This window comes from Maniola jurtina, chromosome 7 (assembly GCF_905333055.1).
Source record: "Maniola jurtina chromosome 7, ilManJurt1.1, whole genome shotgun sequence".
NCBI lineage: Eukaryota > Metazoa > Arthropoda > Insecta > Lepidoptera > Nymphalidae > Maniola > Maniola jurtina.
In genome coordinates this window covers 2,740,098-2,754,930 of record NC_060035.1, presented here as the reverse complement: position 1 = coordinate 2,754,930, position 14,833 = coordinate 2,740,098, and the positions used below count along the sequence as shown (strand labels likewise).

General features: G+C 37.1%; 1 protein-coding gene across 6 annotated transcripts in view; it reads left to right on the top strand.

Annotated features, from left to right (window-relative positions):
- Nucleotides 1-14,833, top strand: part of LOC123866882 — a 74,197-nt gene that overhangs the window by 34,459 nt on the left and 24,905 nt on the right. The window contains exon 3 of one of the 6 annotated variants that reach the window (XM_045908638.1): nucleotides 5,014-5,016. The exons of 4 other annotated variants lie outside the window; for them this stretch is intronic. The gene's annotated coding sequence lies outside the window, so the exon portion shown is untranslated. Of the gene's footprint in view, nucleotides 1-1,103; nucleotides 1,109-5,013; nucleotides 5,017-14,833 lie in introns of all 6 variants that reach the window. One more of the 6 variants, XM_045908634.1, reaches the window with a different exon arrangement.

The following is a 14,833-nucleotide window of genomic DNA, read 5'->3' as shown; positions in this document are numbered from 1 at the left end:
GACTCAGAATTTAGAATCTCTCAAGACTCAAATTAGAATCTCCTGCATTACACAAGGGAAAACCAAGACTTAATACTAGCTAGTCTCCCTATTCCATTTAGTAGAAATCTGGGTCTACAACTTTACACAGATCCCTCGCTGCAAAATTACAGTCCTGTCAAGTGTCTGCCATAAACTAATTTGCACCGTAGAGTGCGGACCAAAACCACGTCGGCCTGTAATGGTGGTTTATAAATCTGAATCACCCTCGAGGGACCGGCAAATAAAGACGATTTATCCCGGTTGTCCCGGACCACGGTACAACTCTAAGACTCCGCGCAAACGGGCCACCGACCACGGCCGCCGGTGGCTGGCAACAAGCTGTTTACATGATTTTTAACAAGGGATCGTCACACACGTGTAGCGAGTGGCGTCCACTCGCGATTCAGTGTGCACGACATGTCACCGGTGGCGGCCACTCGCTTCTTAAGCGATATTTACATTAGTTGTAGTTAGCAGACGTTAGTAGCACGAAATTAGTGTCACGATATTGATTTCACTATCAATTGCATGTGTAAATGTGTGCATTGCGAAATTATACGATAGTAACGTCGTAATGTAAATATGTAAATTCCGCTTCACAGCAGGAGAGTGTTACAAATTGTAGCGGCCACCGACCACTCGTGGCAGCCACCAGCCACCTTCGTTTGCGCGGTACCATAGACGTGGCGCGCGACAGCCACTGGTGGCTATGGTCGGTGGCCCGTTTGCGCGGAGCCTAAAAGCTTGCGAGAAACTATTGGCACGGGCTTAGCCGATAAACATGACATATGAATTATGCCCTTTAAGTAGATTTTCTTGTTCCTTATAATAATATAATTTATTTACTAACTGATGCCCGCGACTTTCTCGTGGAAACTCTTTGATTTTCCGGGATGAAACTATGTCACTCTCCAAGAACTTAATTATACCCATGCAAACCATGTAGAGAACCTATGTTTTCAAAACGAAATTCAACTCGAAAACATATAAGTTTGTTTGTGATTGGTTGGTGTCTCAAAATGGTTATAGCCTTCTGAGTTTTTTGTCTTTGTTATTTGTACGGGATTACATAACAGAGTGAGCCATACACTAACTTCTCTCCGTGGATAGAGTATAGAGGTCGTTGTTTTTGTTTACCTCGACCTTACATACTTATTCAAGTTTATTCCATATAGTCTTTACATTACACAGCATCCTTCATGCGCAAGGCAGTAAAAAACATAAGTTTAATACCTACGCGGAACCTTGACCGATGCAACCACAAACTACGTGATTGCTTTATATGAAAAGGATATGTTTGTTACAAGAACATAAGGAAATGTTGTTTTAGAGATGATGCAAGATAAGTATATAAACCAATTAAGTATTATGGTATACTCAATAGTCCAAAAAACCGGCCAAGTGCGAGTCGGGCCTTGTTTTTTTAGGGCTCCGTACATAATTATGAACATAATAGAATAGAACATCGCAATAAACCGTGAAAGAAAACCCCAAAAAATGTTCGGTTCAACGAACATTTTCGACTTGAATTTCGAATGTTTTTTGAAAACATAGGTGCGTTTTTGGTTGGTTGGTCACTCAAAATGATTTACGCCCGCTGATTTTTTTATCTTTATCATTTGTATGGAATGGAACAGAGAGAGCCCTATGTTAACTTCTCTCCGTAGATAGAGTACAGTGAAATGAATTCTTAACCCATTCTTAAAGTCTACGTAGGTAGGTCTAGATACGTCTTTTATTTCCTTCGGGAATGTGAAATTAGACGCAGGAAGTAAAGTTTGAAAGGTCGCAGACTCGCCTTGGCATTTGAGGAAAACAATTCAGTCTATCTACCTGCCAAGAGTTACGAACAAAAGAAAAGTTTTATGCTTGACTCTTTCAAAGGTTCTTAACTTCTTTTCTTTCGAAAGTCAAACTATGTAAGCTGGGAAATTAAAAGTCTCTAGCGTCTAGAGCTTTTGTGAACAATGCCTGTACCTACCTAGGTACTCCTAGCTTTAGAAAGACGGTTTCTTTGTATAAGACTTTGTGCAGATTTGTATCATTTTGGTGGATCCATGCACCGAGACGTGTTATCACGATCGATTTCTATGATCGAAGATTGTAAATAAGTACTCAAATATGTATGTCTAAAATAAATAAGTAATAAAACGTTTTCTACTTAAATCTAGTTGTTTTCTGCGATTTCGTCCGCGTGATATAATTTATAGCCAATTGTATTCGAGGATCACACAGAATTTTCAGTCAGTTTCAGAAGTCGACTAAACAAACGGATGGGCCGTGAAAATGTGTATATATAAGGTAGCAGACTGATATAGACACATTTTTGTATTTCTAATGGTATTTGTATTGAAAAACTCAAAATCATTTATTCAAAGTAGGTAATTGTACACCTTTTGATGGTCAGTATTTTTTGAAAATGAAAAAAAATGAAAAAGTCTTTATTTTTCTCTTTACATTGCCATAAAAGTAAAGAACTGTATATAACAACTGCTTTAGTTAGAAACTGTGTTACAATTGTTAACGCCCACCTCCAGATTTATTAAAATTGTTAGATTTGTAAGATGATATAGTGGTGACAATTAATTAGGTAAACGTAAAACTAAAGCCAGGTATCTAGGTAGCTCTAAGTATCTAGATTCCTAACCAGAACCCAAATTCGCGACTAAGTAATAGCGCTAGTCACGTTTGAACTAATGTCAACTTTATTTGTAAGTAATAAAACCTATTTTGCAATATCCGAAGCTAATTTAGCCGCGTCGTGACCGTGTACAATCGCATTCAATACATTGAAATTAGAAATGTATTTATTTTCTAATGTTAGGAAATCTATCGACTTTTTGCTCTTATTTGGTTATTGGCAAATCTGAGGTGCAATAGAAGAATAGACGTTAAAAATCTACGCGAATGTCACTCGCAATTGGCCGGTTTTTGCCTTCGGCCAATATCTAGGCCCAGGGTCTAGGGTTATTTTTCGGACCACATTTTGAAGCACATATTTCATTTCTTGGACATCTTATTTCTATGGGCAGACTAGATATTAATATCCTTCGTACTAATATATTAGTTACTAGCTGACGCCCGCGACTTCGTCCGCGTGGATTTAGGTTTTTCGAAATCCCGTGGGAACTCTTTGGTTTTCCGGGATAAAAAGTAGCCTATGTGCTAATCCAGGATATCATCTATCTCCATTCCGAATTTCAGCCAAATCCGTCCAGTAGTTTTTGCGTGAAGGAGTAACAAACATACACACACACACACACACACACATACAAACTTTCGCCTTTATAATATTAGTGTGATACTAATAAACTACTCAAAACAAAATAGGGCCCACCACATTTTTTGACTGTAACTAGTAAATGCATAAAATTATGATCTTTTTTTTAATAAGGTATGTTGACGTAAAGATTCTTAAATTGTGTAAACATAATTAATTGCAAAAACAGTTTATTTTGTTTACTTAAATAACACACAAACAAAAATAACACATAAACAAGAAATGTAAAAGTTTAACTTAGTTCTGGTTTTTGTTACGTTTTCCACTAACTGCTAAAACTGCTGTAAGTTTAATAGCGAGTAGGGCCTCCTCTACTCCGTATACACTCTTGGAGCCTGTTTGGCACACTTTCAATCAAGTGAACCACATTTTGCTGGGGTATCTGCTCCCAACAGACTTTTAAAGCTCTTATGAGCTCTTCTTGACTGTTGATGTCACTAAATCTCCCTTTGAGGCTTCTCTTCGATTGATCCCATAAATGTTCAATTGGATTGAGGTCGGGACTCATCGCAGGCCAGAGCAAAACCGTTATATTGGCGTCCGAGAGTGCTCTTTGTGTGATACGAGCCGTATGTGCGCGTGCGTTGTCTTGCATTAAAACAAAACTTTCACCCACTCTTTGTGAAAAGGGGATGACATGGGGTTGGATCACACATTCGACATAACTGGCAGCGGCTACTGTACTCTCATTCAGAATTACCAGCTCTGTTTTGCCAGTCAAGCATATTCCGCCCCATACCATCACACTTGGACCCCCCCAACGATCTGTTGCGTAGATGCAAGGATCGGAAAATCGTTCGCCTTCTCTTCTCTACACGCGTACACGTCTATCATCACTGTGAAATTTAACTTTACTCTCGACAGTAAAGAGTACAGACCTCCAATTAGTCATGGTCCAGGCCGCATACTCACGAGCAAATCTTAACCGTGCTGCACGATGAGCCCTTGTTAGTTTAAGGCGGACCAAACGCATTGGGGAAAATTGTTCTTCTTCGTGGAGTCGATTCCGGATAGTTTGGTCACTAACTCGGGTTCCAGTTGACGTCAGTAACCGATTTTGTAACGTCCGGGCAGTTACCGTGCGATCCCGACGTGCAGTTAGATGGATATAACGGTCTTCCTGAGCAGTTGTGGCTCGAACTCTTCCTGATCCACGTCTTCTTGATAGCCTGTCTCTTGAAAACGTTCCCATACATTTCTGATAGCGCGTCGTGACACACCGAGTCGTATTGCTACAGACCTCTGAGACATTCCCTCCTGAAGCAAAACTACCGCTCTAGTTGCAGTTTCCATATCCATATGATGACGAAAACCAGGCATTGTAATCGGGACTAGTACGAAATCAAATAAACACAGTGATATTCAACAGCAAACTTGTAAATGACACTAGGAAAACAAGCGACTGAATCTATGCATAGGGGTAAATTTCAAGCACTTGCATTTTTTTGGCTGTCCACTTAACGATAACGTGTGAGTTATTGCTTAAAATATCGTTAAGGATTCATAAACAAGCCTACTTGATGTTAGAATGCATAACTTTGCTTATGATTGACATACCGCATATTTATAAACAAAATTCGAGATTAACTCGTGGTGGGCCCTATTTTGTTTTGAGTAGTTTATATTAGTACCCTAGATTTTTATATAGAGTTAGGTGCCTTCAAGTTAATGTTGCCATGAGCAGCGTTGGAATAATTTTCCCAGATGCATAGGCCGTGGTAAGAGCTCAGAAGCTGTCGCATAAAAACTAACACGCGATAAACTCATTAAATCATTACATTATCCAGGCTAAGGCTGGCGCCATACTGATCCAGAAATTTTTTATACTTGATTCATCCAACTTATTATATGTAATTGTTTATTATACTTCGCTCGTACCCAAAGGGTAAAAACGATAACGAACATTTTTTGGGGTTTTCTTTCACGGTTTATTGCGATGTTCTAGCTCGGAAAAGAAATATTTCATACACCCAAACTATAATGTTCATAATTTATGTACGGAACCCTAAAATTAAATATTCAAAGTAAGATAACTATACCAAGTGGGGTATCACCTTTCAGGCTTTACCTGGATATTCTAAAACAGATTTCTATTTATTTTTATGTATAATAGTTTTTGATTTATCGTACAAAACGTCGGAAAAATTACCCAAGTACGGAACCCACGGTGCGCGAGTCTGACTCACACTTGGCCGGTTTTTTTTATTGCATGATAGCAGAAGAAAAAGTCGCGGGTATCAGCTAGTTTTAAATAGGTATTTGTAGGATTTTATCTTGTTACGAAGGTAATTCTTTATTTCGTAAGAACACAAAATTGTTCAGAATCTCAATTTACATCTCTAGACTCGCAAATTATTGATGGTGATTTTAGGGCCACAGAAGCCGATAACGCAAAAACTGACATCACGCGATAAAGTCATTACATTATCAAGGTTAAGCTGGCGCCACACTCAACCACATTCAATTAAACTCAAGTTAACCCTCCCACGTTATTACCTTGCATAGCTACTTTAAAATAAAGTGCAAAATTCAGTAAACATGTTATGATACGGTTTTGATTACATAAAGTAATAAAGCCAGTATTGAAAATGATATGCTTTTATTAAACTTGTTCTATCACTTGGTAATAAAATCGGTCGCTATGTCTAGAATATCAAAATGATCTGTTTTAAATTAATAAACAGGTACATTTAGGTAATATTAATGCATTTAATAATAATTAAAACTGTTTACTTAAACATAACTTAATTAAATCCTGGATCTAGATGGGTTTAAGCTTCTTAGAATCTGCCTAGATATGGTTTTGGTCCATTGAATTACCTACCTACTTTAATGTATACTCGTACCTATTCTCTAATTTAGTCCTACGAGTCTTAAAAATTTAAAAAGGTAAGCAAGTCGTACATTTAAGTAGGTACATTAGAAAAATATCTCTACTTCTGCGCTCCTTAGTTAATATAATCGTAAATCGAGTGTTAAATAACTTAGAAGTTAGAAACTAAGGCGTAACTTATACAAACTTTAAAAAACCGCATCAAAATCGTCCAAGTGTGGTATCAGACATGCACACAAACGACCTTTCTCCTCCAAAAAAATATACACACAATTTATAGTATTATATTTTGATGTAGTTCACAAAAAGCTCCTAAAAGCTGAGGGTTAGTGTGGTTCCATCTTAATTCCTCGCAATGCCAGTGAAAATAGCGCTCTGTTCTGTGCACTTTCTCTAGATCAGCCTTTTTTCTCCTCTCTCAATGGGTAACAGTTAATAGTTCACTTATCGGCGATCTGACAGATAGTGTTTAACCGTTTTCTAGCAATTTCGTTACCACAATCGCTGTTAATAGACGCACCGACCTAGTTGGGCCCTAGTTGGCCCCATAATATAACCTGATATATACTATTACACCCAAATAAAACACAAAGCTGCCATCAAAAGATGCCATGGTTTTGGTTCGGTCTAGTCAATGTGAACAAAATACCTATCAAAATCGAGAATTTTAAAATGTATAGTTATTTACGACCTTGGGTGCAATTTGTTTAAAGCTTCTCAGTTGTATGAAATTCGGTTGAACACAAACGGTTGTGTAAAAACAAAGTAACTAAATTTAGTCACTTAATATACTGTAAATACTAAATACAATAGCCAGACCGATAACCGGTCTAGGTATTGTATTTAGCCCTTCCTTTGATAATGTTCCTAGTGGACACAGATTGAACTAATTTAACCTATCAATTTAGTTTAAAAGTACAAAAAAATTAGCTAACAATTCAACCAATATCAATTTGTCCCAACTTAAATCCCAACTATTCAAGTCCTGGTAGCACCCCAACACGGTTCAATAACAATAATAATTAATGCTAGTCCTACCAGACTTGTATGGGTCTGGATCGAGACTCATCCAGTCTATACACCAACAAAGACATCGCTCGTCCATAACCATGTTCAATATTGGAATTCCAAGTTCATAATTTCAGGTCTAGAATCATATTCAGCAAACCAAGTTGGTTCATCTGTTGACAGCATTGAAATTACCAGATGTCTGAAAAAAAATAACGCTTCTTTTTCTTTGTTGTCGCAAGGCAATGATTAATTTTAAGTGATAATGATTTCATTGTTTCATTCACAATGGTGGATTGTTTACGCCCGCAGGATTTTTATTATAAAATGTCCGTGTCATATTAATTAATAACTTTGAAAAATAGTCGATGATTTTGATAATTTTATAGTCGGACACCTACATCATTTGGTTCATTGAACTTTTTAGTGTTTCGTTGATCAAAGCAATATTAGTGGTATGCTGTTTGGAATTGGAAGGTATTGTTGGACGGCTATTTAAATACATATTCAAATACCACAAAGTGATTTAAAAAAAAAAACTTACAGTCTGTATTTTTGATTTTCCCATCGTGCAGACTTGTCTGAGTGTGAATTCCGTGCAAATTAGATTTTTTGTACATTTTGGCCAAAATATACATAACTGAAACTCATACTTAGAATTCAAATCTTACTTTAATCTTATAACTACAAATCAATACTTGGAATTCATATCCATTGTTATTAGTTAGCTTCAATCCATACTACTTCCTACTAATATTATAAAGGCGAACGTTTGTATGTGTGTGTGTGTGTGTGCGTGTGTGTGTGTGTGTATGTTTGTTACTCCTTCACGCAAAAACTACTGGACGGATTTGGCTGAAATTTGGAATGGAGGTAGATATTATCCTGGATTAGCACATAGGCTATTTTTTATCCCGGAAAATCAAAGAGTTCCCGCAGGATTTTGGAAAACCTAAATACACGCGGACGAAGTCGCGGGCGTCAGCTAGTATATCATAAATGCGAAACTATGTTTGTCTGTTGCCTTATCACGGTCCATCCGTTTAACCAATTAGGACGAAGTTCAGTGCTGAGAAGCTTGCAGCCGGAGATGGCCAACGGCAATATTTAACCGACTTCAAAAAGGAGGAGTTTCACAATTCGACTGTATGTTTTTTTTTATCCCGGAAAATCGAAGAGTTCCCATAGGATTTTCAACAAACCTAAACCCACGCGAGCAAGTTGCGGATATCATCTAACCAAAACTTTTAACGATATTTTTTTCCACCTTTTTTTTCGTGAGGAAAATCCGTCATGGATACCATGTGCCACGGGGAAGCACAGTTGTACCTAACGTATCTCAATTGAATGCTAAAATAAAACGTACAAATCACAGTGCCACAACATAAAGATCAAAGAAACATAAAGTAGTGGTATAAGTAAGTAAAATGCAAATCACGCTGGTCATCTTGCTGCTCTCACATGACGGATGTACCGACGCGGCGTGACACTGGCACTGCAGACGTTCACTTCCTAAATATTATGACAATTTCTCTCGCATATACTACAAACCATATTTCTATGCTACTATTGTAGAACTCTTTTGAAGAACGCAGTCTACAGGTACCTGTGTTTCATCACTTATCGATATAGTCGGAGATCCCATATTATCCGCAATTGGTACCATGCCTTGGTTGGCTATTTCATTTTTGTCACCTTGGCCCTCTTATTTAAGTTTACACTTTACAAATCATAAAAAATTACAATATTAGTAATGTAACAATTTATTGCATGGGCAACTGAAAGTTCAGCCGCTGAAAGATGCTTCCACACAACTTTGTTATTATGGAATTACTTACTGTATAATAGCCTGAATTAAAAAAGTGTGTATATTGTGTGCAAATCTAAAAATTCTTTCAAACCATATTATTAAGTAGCTATATAAAAGCACTAGCAAGCAATTTGAACGGCATTCCATGACGATTTATTTATAGTAGAATTCAATGGTTCTCAAACTTTTTTGGTGACGGAACCCTTTTGGGAAGCAAACTACTTGATGGAACCCTACAATAAAACAATAGTTTTTAAAAGTGTATTCTTTTTTAACAAGCATAATAAAAGTACAATGTAAACGTTAGGTACTAATTATTACTTACTTTACCACATGGCAAATACAATAATAGAATATATTCTATTAAAAAAGAAAAAATCTAACTAATGGGAGGTATGAAACTGTTTTTTTATTTTTCATCAATTGGTTGTAAATTGTAAATGTTGATACCAAACTTATGAGATATTGTACCAGCTATTCTAGGTAACACATGTTTCTACAAATACAAATAAATAAATACCTAAATAAATATACCTACGTGCGGCCGCGGAGTCAAAACGTTCGACCAGAGAGAGGTGTTTTGATTTTTTTTCTAAATTCTTGCGGAACCCCTACAGAGGTATCGCGGAACCCTAGGGTTCCGCGGAACACACTTAGAGTATAGCTGTAGTAGATTATGCAAAAGCTGCACCGATCGTCAGCTGCTATAAACCAATTGTTGTTATTGGCTGAATTCAGGGTATTTTTCCTGCAACAATACATTTTAGCCAATCGCGGTTCGCGATAGAGTGTTGGCTAATCAAGTCGATTCTGGAAAAGCTGCATCAGTCATCATTACAATCTCAATGACTATAATTGCTGCAATTGTTACAACCAGCCAATCAGTCGTGAATGCGATCGTCACAAGTAAGCGTCATAGTAACTGTCAAAACAAAACGCGGTAGGGCCTCCTAAATATAATTTTTGACTCCATCTAGCATTCATCAGTTTCATCACTCATGATTGACGGAATTAACTGACCTACCGTCCAATGGAGGCCTAAGATCAAAGTAATTTTATGTATGGTCGTGTACAATTTAAGTAATTCAGTTAATACGGAGCAGGAAATGGATCTAAGATGGACTTCCGAAGCGTATAACAGCTGCACGTGGTACATGACGCTGCGATCATGCTGGCACGTAGAATATTTGATTGGTTTTATTGATAGGTACTCGTATGATGCAATAGACATAATCATGTGAACAGCCGGTCTTCCTTTCTGTATAGATACCTATAATCTTTATCTTTCAATAATTTGAGTACAATCATGTTGAAGTACCTAAAAAAAACAACTATTTTTTACGTTTGGCGCGCAGCTCAAATTAATTCCAGCCAAAGTTATTTTCACTATTCATGCGCTGATATAAAAAAAAATCAGAAAACTCATGATAGCCTACAGGCAAATACCTCTGTCTCTTTCAGTCCTGCCCGGCTAGCATGGGCAGTAGATAAAAATTATATCCACTGATGTCATAGAAATCAGTGGATATAATTGGGGATATAACGGGCTGGGGGTTGAGTTGGATTCCGGGCACGCACTTCTAGCATAGAAGTAGCTCACGTACGTTTAAAAAAAAAGCTCGGAAAAGTTAGAGGTGCATGCCTGGAACAAAACCTCCGAGTCCCAGAATATAACGCCGAAGTCTTAAACTTAAAGCTTATAGGTCCATGATTATTTTATTAGAATTATAAGCAACCTTCATTTTGATCTACAATGATGACTTCACGCCTATGACGGACGAGTCGGAAAGAACAGGTACATCCATTAGCGTTACGAGGAAGCGTTGACGGTCTTCAAGTTCCTACAACTATACCTAGTACCTACAAGTACAAGGCCTACTTATAAAATAGCACAATAATTGTGTAATTGCTCTAAAGTTGCTAACTCGCAGTCTGTTGGGGGAATGAAATTGCTAGATGTTTTTACTTTTTTGTCTATTTCCGGAGAAACTTACAAGAATGTTATAGCATAGAACATTCTGATGGACTAGTCCAGGTAGCGTGTGAAAAATCACTTTAAACCCTTTTTTATCATATGAAACAGTTGCTGCCTTAAAATACCCTGTGAAAATAACAAAATATCATCGTGACCTTCCACACTTTTGAAAACATTATGGAGAACTCTCAAGTATGTAGATTTCCTCGAATGTCTTCCTTCATTGTTAAAGCAAGTGATATTCAATTGCTTAAAATGCACATAGTGAAAAATCACGTAAAAACTTTTTCATATGACGTAACAGTTGCTACCTTAAAATACCCTGTGAAAAAATAACAATATATCATCGTGACCTTCCACACTTTTGAAAACATTATGGAGAACTCTCAAGTATGCAGGTTTCCTCAGCATGTTTTACTACTTAACTCCAAAATGACCTAAATGCGGTAGTTTGAAGTTTTTATTCTATTCGCTTATGTATGCAGATACGAATAATATAATAATCGGGTAGGTACCTTTTGACACCGACTAACTATTAAATTACAATGTTATGTGCATAAAAATCTCAAAAGAAAATACGGAATCCTTATAGGATCACCTTGCTGTCCGTCTGTCTGTCCGTCTGTTGTGTCTGTCAATTGAGGCACGTTGTGGTCCATACCCAGGTTCGAAGTTCGAATCTATGACCTCCCGAATAAGATGCGGACGACTTAACCACTAAGCCCTCACGGCTTTTTAAATGCATAAAGTTAAATGTCAATTAAAATGTTTTCTCACATCGCAGTCACGACTCTGGCAATAGGAAGTTCTAAAATATATACTCGTACGTCTCGACTGAACTAGGTCCGAGTTCTCCTCGCGATTCGAAGATAGCGCGTTGTACGTGGGAAAACTTGCTCGCTTGTATAATACGTATAATGCGTAAAAATGACTTCTCACGCGTCACTTTAAATTTATGTGTCAAATACCATGTCAAAAGTACGATTTTAGTCCTTATTTTAAAGGTGAACCGTATGACAGTTGACCCATAGAGTTAAAATGACGCGTGAGAAGTCATTTTGTATGGACGTTATAGTGTATACTTGTCTATATACGTAAATACCGTTCTAAAGTAATATGTAGGTACTTTAGTTTTATGATTATAGAGAATGGTTGCTGTAAAATTAGTATAATAAACCTATAGATGCCTATAGCTTACAAAGCAAGAAATCGAGTATAAAATCCTGAAATATTTCCAAGATATTTTTCCTGCCCATTCTATTCGGATCTTCCAATAGTATAGTATGTTTTGTCATGTTACTTCTGCGTCTCCTCAGGTCTCCTCCCAGAATGAGATGGGCTTAGGCCACAGTCTGCCACGCTGGCCAAGTGGGGATTGGTAGATTTCACAAGCATTTGAGAACACTATAGAGAAATTTCCTAACGATGTTTTCCTTCATTGCTAAAGCAAGTGGTATACATATTTTAATTGCTCAAACGCGCGTAACTTTATCGAAGCTTGAGGTGCGTGCCTGGCATTGAACCCCCAACCTCCTGTGGGGTGGACATCTTAACCACTAGGTTTTCACGGCTCTACACTATGGTGTATTAGGCTTCTGCCATTAGATTAGATTTAAAAAAAAATTGAATTTTATGCTATACATATCAAGTACTCCATAAAACTAATCTTATTAATAACCTGTGACGGGTCATCTAGGACATTAGCTGTTATATTATAAAAGAGAAACGGGTTTTTTCTCAGTTATTACCTCCATTCACGTCAAAATCATTTACATACAATGGATAGAGCATATACTAATAAACACAATTAAGGATATACTGACAAATTGTGAACTATACTTGTTTGACGATTACATTCGGTATAATTTATAACCTAGCCTTTAACCGACATCCAAAAACGCGGAGTTTGTCAATTCAATGCGTTTGGGCATAGACACTCTAGCAATTGAATAAGGTAATAATCGTTCCAGTTGCAGGAGCTTAGTGTGCCATTTATATTATCTTATCAAAACTCAAATATCTACTTTCAAAGCTTAAATTTAGATATGTTAGGTACGTTTAATAAACGCAAAAATATTTTTTACTTAGTAGTAGTAGGCGTGCTAAGATTTAGATTCTTTTAAATCCATGGAAACTTCGATTTTCCTGCATACAAAGTTCTAATAAAAATATCGTATGAATAGGTAGCTACCTATAATAGTTACCAAGTCTATTTTTTTAAATTTAATTACAGGCTTTCATCTAAGTATGTAAGTAAATCTTGTAGAGTCACGACTTCACGAGCAAAAAGCTCTTAGGTAGTTAACTGGTTTATAACGACCTTCATTTTCGGTTGCAATAAAATTTATTGTTCTACATTCAGCGCGAAATAATAATAATAAAATATTAAGCGCCTTGTATATATATAGATATATACATATACCTTGACAGAGCGCTGTGCTATAAAATTAACATTAAAACGCTGTATCATTGGCTCATAATGAGCATAAAACAGCAATTAAAACGCTCGGGTGGCTGAAAACGCGGTTATCAGATCGCGCCATTCCGAATTGTGAAGAAACGGACGAGGTTATGAGAGGCGGCTTATAGTTGCTAGGTATGATATTGGTTGCACATATTATAAGCAGCACCTATGGTGCACCGACCGCACGCTTTTTGTTTTTTTTTCCATTGAAAAATCCTCATCAATACCACCGGGCCCAACTGTCATGCGATGGCGAAAGGCCCCCAGGCCCTTATTCGTTATCATATTCAAATCGTAATGTTATGACTGGGGGTCGCGCTTCCAACATCAATGATAAGGACATTCAAATCTTGACTATGTTACTTACTTGACTACCTACTTGGCAGATGCAAGGATACTATGATAGTAATACTATTACAAAATCCTTGAACATTCTATGAAGAAGCGTCAAAAAACACAAAATTCGTTTTGCCCGTAGGTAGTTACATTTCAATATCAATAACTCATAGATACTTAGATTTAAATACGTATTTTCTCAAAACTTAATGGCATTTATCATTGAAAAATGCAGTAGCTGAAGATGACAGAAATCATGTCATCTAGTACTAGATGACATGATTCTGTATTATTGATGATTATGTAGGTATGGTGAAAAGAGACCGACAATGCAATAAAGAGAGATAGGTGTAAATAAGAAGTAAACGAGTTATGCACACATTAATGCTTCGTTGTTTGCAGGGTCAGCGATTAGTTTTGCTTTGTGTAACTTTGACGCATACGCTGCGGTCAAAATTTTCACGAAATAGAAGTTTCTATTGGAAGAAACGTTCCGTTATCCGCACATTAGTATTGGCACGCGCTACTATCATGTGCGAACAACTTTATTAGGTCCTACATACAGTCTACACACATCTTTGCCTGTGGCCGTATCTAACATGACAGCTCAGGAATAAGGTTGAAAATAACGGACTTTTGCGTAGACAACAGCGCCATTGTCATCAGCAAAGTTACACGAGTGTAGGTACGGGGTTTTTCGCACATGTTATGTCACTGACACTATTAAACTCCATCCAATCTGACCGTGACTAATTGGCCGTGAGATTTGGTGACACGCTCGTTTATATTGTTATAACGGGCATTAAGTATATTATTTAACTATGATATCAATATGATTTTATATTTTATTACAAAACTGTCCACGTGGATTTAGGTTTTTGAAAATCCTGTAAGAGTTTGCTGATTTTACGGTATAAACATTCCGTATGGCCGTGAAAAGGTGCGTCTGGCAGATAGACAGACAGACAGTTACATTTTCAACTAATAAAAAGTTTTATTATTCTACTAGATAAAGTCCACAACCTCGCCCTAAGTGGACGAAGTTTCGGTTTGATCCCTAGGGAATGCTTTGATTTTCCGGGATAAAAAGAAGCCTATATCTGTCT